We start from the raw sequence: 13,617 nt of genomic DNA, 5'->3' as shown, positions 1-13,617 counted from the left end.
CTGGTCTCTTGATCATCCTTGTCCGATTCCCAGAAGCTTTAATTTTTGCTGAGTTGACAGAAATTTGGTATTTAGAATAAAATTACTGAACTTAATTTATTTTGTATAAATTTATAGAAGAATCCATGGTGGTAGATTTCCATGATTCGGCCCGGCCGAACTTAGCACGCTTTTACTTATTTAAAATAATATTTCAAAGAAAAGACAAAATTTTAATACACTTTTTTCTTACCTCAATAATCGAAAGAAATTTTTTGTTACAACAAAAATTTAACAATATTTTAATGAATTTTTTTTAAGAGAAAATTTTCTCTGAAATTTTGACTGTTTTATATATTAATGTTGCTGTTTTTTAATTCAAGCGGGTAGTTCAGTAAGTCATACCGTTTGCAACACATCAAAGTATTCATTTCCGAACCTACAAAATATATATATTTCGGAACGTTTGTCCGTCCGTCTGTTGTTATCACTCTATAGCCTTCAAAAATTGAGATATTGAGCTGAGATTTGGCAGAGTTACGTCTTTTTGTTGCAATAAATTATGGTCCAGACCAGCCCCCATAACTATATATATGGTGATATAACTGTAAATATGGAAGTGGAGTTATAATAATATAGGATGATTAATATATCCATGGTGGTGGGTATCCAAAGTTCGGCACGACCGTACTAAATACATTTTTACGAGGGTTGCCTATTATATTTCGGGATTGGATAACCCTTGTGTTATAATATGCCAACTGAATGCTCTATCGTAAAGCTTGACATTTTTGAGGTTATACATACTCAGAACGTTTTGGCATACGAGCGCAATTTGTGTTGTTTACAGCAACTTAAAAGATTCATCTAGCCTAAAAAATGGAATTAAATCGTGAACAATTTCGAGCGATTATTTTTTACAACTTTCGACGTGGATTAACTCAACAACAGTGCATTGATGAACATAATTAAATTTTTGGCGATGAAGCTCCATCAAGCGAATTTCGTGACGGTCGTCCAAAATCAGTTGTTGTTCCAAAAACCATTGATGCTGTGCGCCAACTGATAATGCAAGATCGTCATGTGACCTATCGTGAGATTGAGACAACCTTGGGCATTAGTGGGACCAGCATACATTCAATATTGCATCAAAAATAAAAAAAATTTTGTTCGCGTTGGATCTCACACAATTTGTCAATCGCTCAAAAAAGGCTCGTGTCGATTGGCCGAAAGAAATGCTCCAAAAATACGAAACAACTGCATTTTTGAGCATTTAAAACATCGATTTGATGAGTCATCCGCCGTATAGCCCTGTCGTATTCCAGTACGTTAAAAATTAAATAAGAGGTCAACGTTTTTTGACACCTGAAGAAGTGGTTGATGCGTTCAGAATGCATCTTTTGGAAATAACTCAATTGGTTTAAACGCATGCAAAAGTGTATAGAACTTAATGGGGAATATTTTGAAAAACACTTACGCGATTTTCGATGATTAATATTTGTTTTTGTGTTCTCTAATCCCGAAATATAAAAGGTAACCCTCGTACTTATTTTATTTCATGTAATTTTTTATACCCTCCACCATAAGATGGGGGGTATACTAATTTCGTCATTCTGATTGTAACTACTCGAAATATTCGTCTGAGACCCCATAAAGTATATATATTCTTGATCGTCGTGAAATTTTATGTCGATCTAGCCATGTCCGTCCGTCTGTCCGTCCGTCCGTCTGTCTGTCGAAAGCACGCTAACTTCCGAAGGAGTAAAGCTAGCCGATTGAAATTTTGCACAAATACTTCTTATTAGTGTAGGTCGGTTGGTATTGTAAATGGGCCATATCGGTCCATGTTTTGATATAGCTGCCATATAAACCGATCTTGGGTCTTGACTTCTTGAGCCTCTAGAGTGCGCAATTCTTATCCGATTGGAATGAAATTTTGCACGTAGTATTTTGTTATGATATCCAACAACTGTGCCAAATATGGTTGAAATCGGTTCATAACCTGATATAGCTGTCATATAAACAGATCTGGGGACTTGACTTCTTGAGCTTCTAGAGGGCGCAATTTCTCTCCGATTTGGCTGAAATTTCGCAAGACGTTTTTTATTGTTATTTTCAACAACTATGTCAAATAAAGTACAAGTCGGTTCATAACCTGATATAGCTGCCATATAAACCGATCTGGGATCTTGACTTCTTGAGCCTCTAGAGGTCGCAATTTTTATCCGATTTGCCTGAAATTTTGTACGACGGATTCTTTCATGACCATTAACATACCTGTTTATTATGGTCTGAATCGGTCTATAGCCCGATACAGCTCCCATATAAATCGATCTCTCTATTTTACTTCTTGAGCCCACAAAGGGCGCAATTCTTATTCGAATTGGGTGACATTTTACACAGGTCTCCAACATATAATTTAATTGTGGTCCAAACTGGACCATATCTTGATATCGCTCTAATAGCCGAGCAAGTCTTTTCTTATATCCTTTTTTTTTTGCCTAAGAAGAGATGTCGGGAAAAGAACTCGACTAATGCGATCCATGGTGGAGGGTATATAAGATTCGGCCCGGCCGACCTTAGCACGCTTTTACTTGTTTTTTATTCTTTTTCGTTTTTATTCACTTTATCTTCTTTTATTTCCAAAGCATACGGTGTAAAATGTTCAACCTCCAACATGTTGCATCAAACTAGTTGCAATATACTCAGTCATACATGTCTCATATCTAAAAAGTTCAACGCCAAACAAGTTGCCTACACATACACACACTTTTGAATGAATCTCTTTTCGTCAATGGTGCAGGTTAGTTGTTGTTGTTGATACTTTGGTTGGAGCCGCTAGCCAGTATATTGTTCTTGCTGTTGTTGGTTGATGGTAAACAAAAAATCAGCAAAAGCGAACAGCCAGGCAAAGTAAACAAATTTACTCGGAAGTTGGTTGAGGGTATACAAACATACACACACACGTCCATACAAACGTCCCTACATTTGCACACAAGGCAAACAAACGTGAGAGTAGTGAAGTGAGTAGCACTATTAACATAAATTTGTATGAAGCCCCACCTCTGCTTACACAGCCACCCACAACAACACCCAAGTCATCATTTGTATCAACACAGCAGATGGCAGTAGCAGCAGCAGCAGCAAGGAAAAAGCAGCGACAGCAGTAGAAGGAAAAAATAGTATCAGGAAAAAGGCAGCCATAAGGAAAGCAAAGCAAAGCATAGCCAGCAGGTGGAAGGAAGAAAGCAGCAGACCGTTGGAATGGGAATCGAGTGAAAATAATGCCTGTAAAAGAAGTGTCAAGATTTGTTTATTACATCCAATAAGAAATACAAAAATACGTTTTGGAATAAATTGTCCTTCTGCTGCTTGTTTGCCTGACGATTGAAGAGGGTTTGAGGGCAGGAGTTGAAGAGGAAAGGAAACTAAATGGCTATGCCGTTCAGCCACCGAGGGAGCGAAAAATACCTTTAATATATTCAAGCCAATTTTAAGGTGTCACAGCAGCATGGCATGCCATCGTTAACCAACTTTGAAATGTTGCCAACATAAGAATCCTTAAGTAGTATATAAATGCAAGTGACAAGGCCTTAATAGAAGAGGCCTCTACCCAGTGGCCTTTATGTATTTTTATTACTTATATGCATTATATTCAATATTTTGAAAACCAATTCGCACTGACGTTAGAATATGTACATCCAACATTTTTGAAGATTAGTGACTTAGATGGGGTTTTGTGGACAACAACTAACTTACTTCCTTGCCTTCAGCTACCTCATGTACTTTGTCACATTTGGTTTTAACTGGTTTGAACTTTTTCAATTTCTTCTTGCTGGGATATTAGCCTCTCCCTGAGAGATCTGTGTGCTTTTCTGCATTTAAATCTAAACGCAGTATGGCATAAACCTTTTTTCATTCAATTAACAGCTCCATTTTAATTTGCATTTCCCCCTGTGTTTCTCTCTCCCTCTAATCAAATGATTTATCCAACTGTTCTCTAACAAGTTTAAGGGAGTTTCGTGTTGGTTTTGAACAAAAAATAAAATAAATTGAAAGCTTCAACTTAGTTATCAGACATCTTTGCAACTTAGTTAAGATTTATTAAGTTGGTAAATTAAGGATGTCGCATGTTTCGTTCTCATCCTCGCGTTCTGCAGCATTGCGAAACGCAATCGCACTCTTATCACGTTCAGCTAAGAAAAATCACACTATTGTGACATCTTTCTTTGCAATGGACCAAAGTCATTTTTCTATTCTTCTACAGATATTGCGTTCATTACACTCCTGCACTTGGAGGATGTAAGAGGGATGTGTTTAGGTTCACAATGCTCTGGTGTTGCTGTATAGCTTTCACATCATCATCATCCTCATCTTAAGACAAGGACTCTGTAAAGCAAGACAAAGCAAGGCACGCCAAAGAATACTGAAACACTTCAAATGGCAAGTGACAATTTATCATTAATCTTATTGAAGGACGTCGTCGACACAGAAACACAAAAACGAAGTGTTTAAAAGAAATGCTTTGGAACTAATAAAACAAAATCGAATGATTAATAACCCAGTGAAATTTTTTAAGCGATATTACAAAAACCTGTATTTATAAAAATATTTTTAAAGAAAATTCAATGTTAACTAAGATAAAATTCAAGGAATCTTGTGTATTCCACCAAATGGTTGAGGTTTGCTTGTTTGTCTGTTTTTCCGTATAGATTCATAGAAAGTTGGATCGAAATTCCCCTGTTATCCTGAATATAGAGCTTAATTCTCCAGTGGATCGCTGTGTGTATAGGTGTGAAATGAAAAGTATTTGGAGTATGAGTATGAGTGATATCCAAATTTCGGCCATGTCTATATGGGGGCCATATTACCCTCCACAAAAGCCTTCCAAATGAACCTGCAGGACGATTGGAACAATATGAGACTCACATGAAAGGTCTTTAAGAGTTTAATACGGATCTGATATCAATACTCCTGAAAAAGTGTCTGAGGTCGCCCACGCTCCAAAAAATATTGATGAAATTTGTATTTAAAACCCTCTTAGGAATGGCTAAAGTCGGGCTTAGCCAAATATATAATACCAAATACCACCAAGGCTACCTAATACTTTAAATAAATAGAACCTATATAAAAATTTTGTCAGACTCTAATTTTTTGAAATATCGCTTAATACAGCAAAATGTTTTTACAATGAGACCCAAATTCTGGCTACCGCAATTTTAAAACCATACATATAAATATGGACCGAGTTTGATGCAATTTAACACACGTATTTGGAATTTAGGGCCTTAAAAAGCCAAATCGGATAAAATATATATATGGGAGCTATATCTAAGTCTGATCCGATTTTTATGAAATTTTGCTTACGTATTGAGGTGTCAAATAAAAAATCTCGTGTTAAATTTTGTAAAGATCGGACTAAAATTGTGGCTTCTACAGCCGTAATATGTCATTCGGATGAAAGATATATATGGGAGCTATATCTAAATCTGATCCGATTTTGATGAAATTTTGCAAACATATTGGGATGTCAAAAAAATTACTTCATACCAAATTTTATTAAGATTGGATTAAATTTTGTCGCCTCTACAGTAGAGCTAGAAAACTATCGATATCGCAACATTCGATATTTTCGATAGTTTTAATAATAAATATCGATAGTATCGATACTATAGTTAACTTCCCATCACATATATTTAAATCGATAATGAGAAGTAAAAATCAGGAGATCGATTTATATAGAAGCAATATCAATGCACATACCAAATAAAACCAAGGTTAAGAAAGTCAGTTGGAAGTCATGAGTGAAATCACTATAAAAAAATTAGTATAATCGGATGAAAATTGCGCCCTCTATAGGGCCAATGTATATTAAAGGATACATTCAGTGTCGGATTGCTAATTTTTGTTTAGTTTTGCAAAAAATTTATCTTTTGAATATCAATCGATATTCAGCTAAACACTTAAATATCGATAGTATCGATAGTGCCATCGATATTTTGCCAGCTCTTTTCTACAGCCTTAATAGGATAAATATATCGGATAAAAGATATGTATGGGAGCTATATCAAAATCTTAAGACGTCCAAAGAAACAACTCATACTAAATTTATTTCATGTTATTTAATGTGGTGTGTCTTCTCTGAAGACATAATTAAAATCAAATTTTCCCTGTTCACAAAATTTTCTCTTTGAAAGTAAATAAAATTAATTAATCTTAATAAAATTTTCTCCATGGACAAACTTTTAATGAAATTTTCCAACACCAATAAATTATTTTTACCTATCTGAAACTACAAAAATCACTTAAAAATTTCCAGTCATCTCTCGCCCTTAATTCCATGTTTCTGTGCTTGTATTAAAATTTTCCCTTCTTCTGTTTTGGCTGCATGTGCAATCTTTCATTATAAAATAAAATTTATTTCATTCGTGAAATTCGAAAAAAAAAGATTTCTGGAAATTCAATTTATACCTGCAATAAGCGACCATCCTCTTAACATTCTTGTTAGCACAATGCTGCTTTAGATTTTTGATGGGATTATTAGCCAAATTAATGATGTGTGATGGGCAGGTAGTTAAGGAGCTAGGAAGGTAGGTGCATGCAAATTATGGTTTTCTTAATGAGTTTTTGCAATTGTGTGTTGTTTGACTTCTGTAAGTTTTCGCATCGTAGTTTCTCAATTTTCACATAAAAATTTTTAATATTTGCATTAACCGCCAACACACCATATGGCCTCCATTGGCTCTGGCTCCCCACTCGCACCCTATAATATGTGAGTGGGGTAAATTAACATATTCGTGCGTTATGGGCATAGGGGATTTACATGGCTTGTGGTCTTTTGGTGGTGGCATTGTTTATTGTTTTAGCAAACAAACGTAATGTAAACATGTAAACTTTACGTAAATACCCGTACATGCACTGCGTTCATACATCAACCGTTGTACTGAATTATGGCCATATTATTTGTGATATACGTTTCTACGACTACAAATGAAAATCCATATGTTTGGATAAATTCATTCCATCGCCAAGATTTATTACAAGACATTTTTATTGGCATTTGTCAATAAGGCAATTGTCAAATTGTGGATGGATGTGCTGAGGGCAAATTTGTCGTATCCATGAATAATTATGGTAATTGAAAAGTTTTATTGTGAGCATGATGATGGCATGTGGAAATTGGCTTTAGGCAGACATCATTGACCATCGTTAATCAAAGAGTTCAAAAGTTTACTATTTTGGTTAGTGTATGTTTGGCCAAGTTGTCATCAAGGATATGCCACAATTAATTATTTCATTTAACGCGATTGTCTGCAGAGCCGAAAATGATTTTTTGGAGTTTATATGGTAAAGTAAATTTTGTATGTTGCATATAGATCCATATGTTGAAAATTTGTTGGAATAACATAACATAACATAACACATAACACATAACACATAACACATAACACGTAACACATAACACATAACACATAACACATAACACATAACACATAACACATAACACATAACACATAACACATAACACATAACACATAACACATAACACATAACACATATCACATAACACATAACACATAACACATAACACATAACACATAACACATAACACATAACACATAACACATAACACATAACACATAACACATAACACATAACACATAACACATAACACATAACACATAACACATAACACATAACACATAACACATAACACATAACACATAACACATAACACATAACACATAACACATAACACATAACACATAACACATAACACATAACACATAACACATAACACATAACACATAACACATAACACATAACACATAACATATAACACATAACACATAACACATAACACATAACACATAACACATAACACATAACACATAACACATAACACATAACACATAACACATAACACATAACACATAACACATAACACATAACACATAACACATAACACATAACACATAACACATAACACATAACACATAACACATAACACATAACACATAACACATAACACATAACACATAACACATAACACATAACACATAACACATAACACATAACACATAACACATAACACATAACACATAACACATAACACATAACACATAACACATAACACATAACACATAACACATAACACATAACACATAACACATAACACATAACACATAACACATAACACATAACACATAACACATAACACATAACACATAACACATAACACATAACACATAACACATAACACATAACACATAACACATAACACATAACACATAACACATAACACATAACACATAACACATAACACATAACACATAACACATAACACATAACACATAACACATAACACATAACACATAACACATAACACATAACACATAACACATAACACATAACACATAACACATAACACATAACACATAACATAACATAACATAACATAACATAACATAACATAACATAACATAACATAACATAACATAACATAACATAACATAACATAACATAACATAACATAACATAACATAACATAACATAACATAACATAACATAACATAACATAACATAACATAACATAACATAACATAACATAACATAACATAACATAACATAACATAACATAACATAACATAACATAACATAACATAACATAACATAACATAACATAACATAACATAACATAACATAACATAACATAACATAACATAACATAACATAACATAACATAACATAACATAACATAACATAACATAACATAACATAACATAACATAACATAACATAACATAACATAACATAACATAACATAACATAACATAACATAACATAACATAACATAACATAACATAACATAACATAACATAACATAACATAACATAACATAACATAACATAACATAACATAACATAACATAACATAACATAACATAACATAACATAACATAACATAACATAACATAACATAACATAACATAACATAACATAACATAACATAACATAACATAACGTAACATGAGTATTACATCCCACTTTGAGGGTCTTATCGGAAAGGTTTAACGTTAACTGATCGGCATAATATTTCATATTTTGCTTAATGTGTTCGAAAAGGAAAAAAATGGAACTTTTTGTTTTTTGCAACACTCTAACATACATCTATTAACTTGGGACTACTACATGTACTAAATTATGTCAAAGGAATTGATATCAACTCAAACCAAAAATATCGTCGCTGCATTTTCAAAAAAAAAAAATAAGAAAACAATTTTGTTGAGGTGGTAGTATAATAGATTACGCAATAATAAAAAACATTTTGCACTTGTTTCCAAATTAAAAAAAAAAAATTAAAAAGATGCTAATTTTAATTTTTTTCTTAAATTCTCATATTTTATTAGTACCTTTTTATAACTTTTTGTATCATAAATGCGTTTTCGCTATTAATACGATTCAAATACAAAATTCCAACGCACGGCCCTCGAAGCCATCACACCTAATATGGTTAAGAAGTCTTCTAACCTACTACGAAACGCGTCCCATAGTGGTTGGTGTGTGTTACTATCTTTGGTTTTCCTTTTCCATTTGCATCTCTGATCATTGAGCTCGTCTCGAAAGAGAAACAAACAAAGATTGTAAAATTTAATGATATTCGCCCTAACAGGCAAAACGCTTGAAAAATATACTATTTTCAGTCTATTTCCATTACAAAATGCTCTACTAGCCATCAGTAGAGTGTTATTTAAGCCATTATGTAAAAATAGACACCCGCATGCTTTATAAACAAACAAAAAAAAAACCACATCGCATACAATAATGGCAAGCTAGAGAGAACACGCAAAGCTAGAACTCAAAATGAAAATAAAAAAGAAATCTCAACACATTTATTGGCTGACAAAACGATTTTTATTTTTGATTTATTTCTTTGCGTTTTATTTTATTATTTTTTTCTGGCATTTTTATTTTATTATTCAAATAAAAGTTTCAGTCAATACGGGCTTGGGAATAATCACAACAACAAAAATGGTAGTAATAAGGTGAGCTGAATTGAACTGCAAATGACATGACAAGTGACATTTTCACCTAAAATATAGCAGGCGTATTATGAGTTGAAATGGAGAAAACACTATGGTGAACAATAGGGTGGAATTAAATAAAAAAAATAAATTAAAGATAAAAAAACTCAATATCCAATTTTTCCAATAGGCTACAATAAGACCAAGGACAATTTTTGTATGCTTAAATTTTTTTGTATACTCTCAAATGTTACCCTTCCTCGTTGTGTTTCACCCTAATAGTCACTTACTTATATGTGGATTTACACCGAAGTACTTACATGTACGAGTACCCATGCTACTACAATAGAATGAATATTCCTTCATGTGAGCACATTTGTGTAACTATAAACTATGCGCTTAATGTGCGTTGATATGTATGTACGAGCATTTAGAACTTAAAGCAATTTGTAGTTTTTGAACGTGCTCATGTTATTGCACAACTAAAAGTTTATTGTATGGGCTAAGTATAGATGTGTGTGTGCCTGTGTGTGTTGGCAGCTTGTAAAATAATCACTTTTAAGTTCTTTCTGTATCTCCTCTGACATAATTGGGATTTGCATTTGACAACAAATTGTCTAACAGACGAGGCACATTTTTTGCCTTTGCCCAACTTAATGTGGTCAAAAAGGGAGGAACATTTAAAACAATGCCTTTTTCTAAGAGAGCTCTTCGAAGAATTAGTGTTTTGTATGTATTGAACATTTTATTATGAGCATATGGCAAATATGTATGAAAAACATGACTACCATATGATAGAGAAGGGGTTAGAGGACATTTAGTATCATTTATATAAGTTCTTATATCGCCACAATAAAATATCTTGCATTTCATTTTATATGTATTTGCATTGATTTTTTTACTGATGCTCGCATAAGTGTTTTTGACTTGCAGGCCTATGTGGCGTATGAGTGTTGCGTTCATTATACGCAACTAGCGTAAGTGGTACACAATTTTTTTATTCCCTCCAACACACAGCATATCTAAAATGAAATAGCCTTGAAAATAATTCTATTTTGAAAGGGGATTTGGATAACACCAAATTTAATTTTGGTTGAAAAATAAGCAATAATCAGGAACACATAATCACGCACCAATACGTGATTGTGTGTTACCGGTGCGTTCAGTAGCTGATCTGTGGGCGGTGAAATAAATCAAATCGGGTGTGCAAAATATTAACTGTTACCAAAACAGCAGTTATCGACTGATTTTCACTTTTGTATTGTGCTGGGTTGAGCACCAAAACTCTTAACTAGTAAAAAGGCATTTAAAACGGCCGGACCGAACTTTGCACACGCACCATCTCCGAAATGTATCAACGAAATATGGTTAAAATCCCACGAAAATTCATTATTCATGAACCCAAAATGTTTATTCGGGGAATTGCAAATTTTGTCATGAACATTCCATTAAAAAACAGGAGCAAAAATTCCACATTATCAATTAGTGCTGTCCGATTCAAGTTAAAGCTCAATGGTAAGGGACCTTCTTTTTGCCGAGATATCAGGAAATTCGTTGGCCTTTACGTAAAAAAAAATTATCTTTTAAAGGTTTAAAACTTTAAATCGGAAAATTGGTCTATATGGCAGCCATATCCAAACATGATCCGATCTGCAACAATATCTAGGAAGGATGTAAAGGGGTCCAAAACAACGAGAGACAGCAAATGTCAGTTAAATCAGATTATAAATATTCCTGTTATTGCGGAAAGGCCTTTTATAGGGAGATTGGTTTATATTACAGCTGTATTCAAATATCGATAGATCTTACACAACTCACTGTTGCAAGTTTAGCGAAATTTGGTAATAAAAGGGACTTTTTGGGCCAAGTCCTCAAATCGGAAATTAGTATATATGGTAGTTTATTTATATATGGTCTTAAATTTTAACGACGTCGGGGAAGTAAATGTTATTTTTATGAGACCTAGTCCTTAAATCTGCAGATCAGTCTATATGGGGCCTATATAAAGATATAGTCCGATATGGGCTATCTTCGAACTGAACCTGCATATGGTAGAAAAAGTATTTCTGTAAACTTTCAGCTCAATACATTCATTTTTAAAGACTACTAGCGGACTCGTTGTGCTTCGCTACACTAATTAGTGTTTGCGGCCCACTTGATATTCGATATTGATATTTATATTCGTATTTAACACCCAAATAACTTTCATTAGAATCCCATATTGTCCAGTTTGGCATACATGTCCATTTGGGGCATAATTCTAGGTTAGGGCGACTCCGCGGGAATGAAACCAAATTTGTATATAATTTTGGTATTCTACATTCAAATACGTTTCGTTTGAGTCTCATTTTGTCCCGTTTAGTCTGGAAATAAACCCCAAACTTTATATTCTACTCTCAAGTACCTTTTGTTTGAATACCCGATCCAAATCGGCTTACATGTCCGTTTGGAGGTGACTTTTTGGTTTGTGGCGGTCTCCTTGGCACTTGACCACAAATTTTTTATAAGTTTCGTATTCTGCAATACATCTAATTACCTTTCGATTGGTACCCATATTGCCACAAACGGTAAATATGTTATTTTTGGGTGGTGTTTGGGGATGGGATGGTCCCTCCAACACCTATGGTTGAATTGTTAAATCAATTTCGCACCCTATCCTATGGTGGTGGGTATAAAAAGCGATGTCGCCAAAAAATTCAACATTTTTTTTACATCATTTTTATTGGATTTCATTCACATTTTTATATCCACCACCGAAGAAGGGAGATATATTCATTTTGTCATTCTGCCTGCAACACATCGATATATCTATTTCCGTATTTGTATATAGCTGCCATTTACACCAATCTCCCGATTTAAGGTCTTGGGCCCATAAAATCAGCGTTTAACACCCGATTTCGCTGAAATTTGGCACACTGTGCTGTGTTTGACTCTCCGACATCCGTGTCATATGTGGGCCTGATCGATTAATATTTGGATATAGCTGCCAAACAGACCGATCTACCGATTTATATAATGTGTTGCCTTAGGCTCTTCAACATTCGTATCGAGTATTGTCACGATTGTGCTATATTTGGATATAGCTGCCGTACGGAACGATCCCCCGACACTGTGACTTATGTTTGGCTTCTCGACATTCGTGTCTTATATGGTTCCGATGGGTTTATATTTGGATGTAGCTGTCATATAGACCGATCTTCCCAATTTAGTTCTTGGGCCCATAAAAGCAGTGTTAATTACCCGATATGCCTGTTTGCGAGGAAGGGAAAGGTGGGCCAATTTGACGCACCACATTTCGTCAACAAAACGATTTCGATATCAGATAAGGTCTGATACTTAGGAGTGATCTTGGATAGGAAACTTAATTGGAAATGTCACATGAGAAGACTCACAGATGTTGGGCACTATGTAGACGGCTTGTGGGCTCGAAATGGGGCCTGAATAGGAGGATAGTTCACTGGCTCTACAGGAGCGTGATAAGACTAATGCTTACTTACGCCTCAGTAGTTTGGTGTACTGCTATGGAGAAAAAGTGCAAAGTGTTGTCTTGGCATAAGCGGAGCGCTGGGGACCACGCCCACTAGGGCTCTGGAGACTATTCCAGATATCCGACCC

This window comes from Stomoxys calcitrans, chromosome 3 (genome assembly GCF_963082655.1).
Source record: "Stomoxys calcitrans chromosome 3, idStoCalc2.1, whole genome shotgun sequence".
In the NCBI taxonomy this organism is placed as follows: Eukaryota; Metazoa; Arthropoda; class Insecta; order Diptera; family Muscidae; genus Stomoxys; species Stomoxys calcitrans.
Note: the sequence above shows the minus strand (reverse complement) of the source record.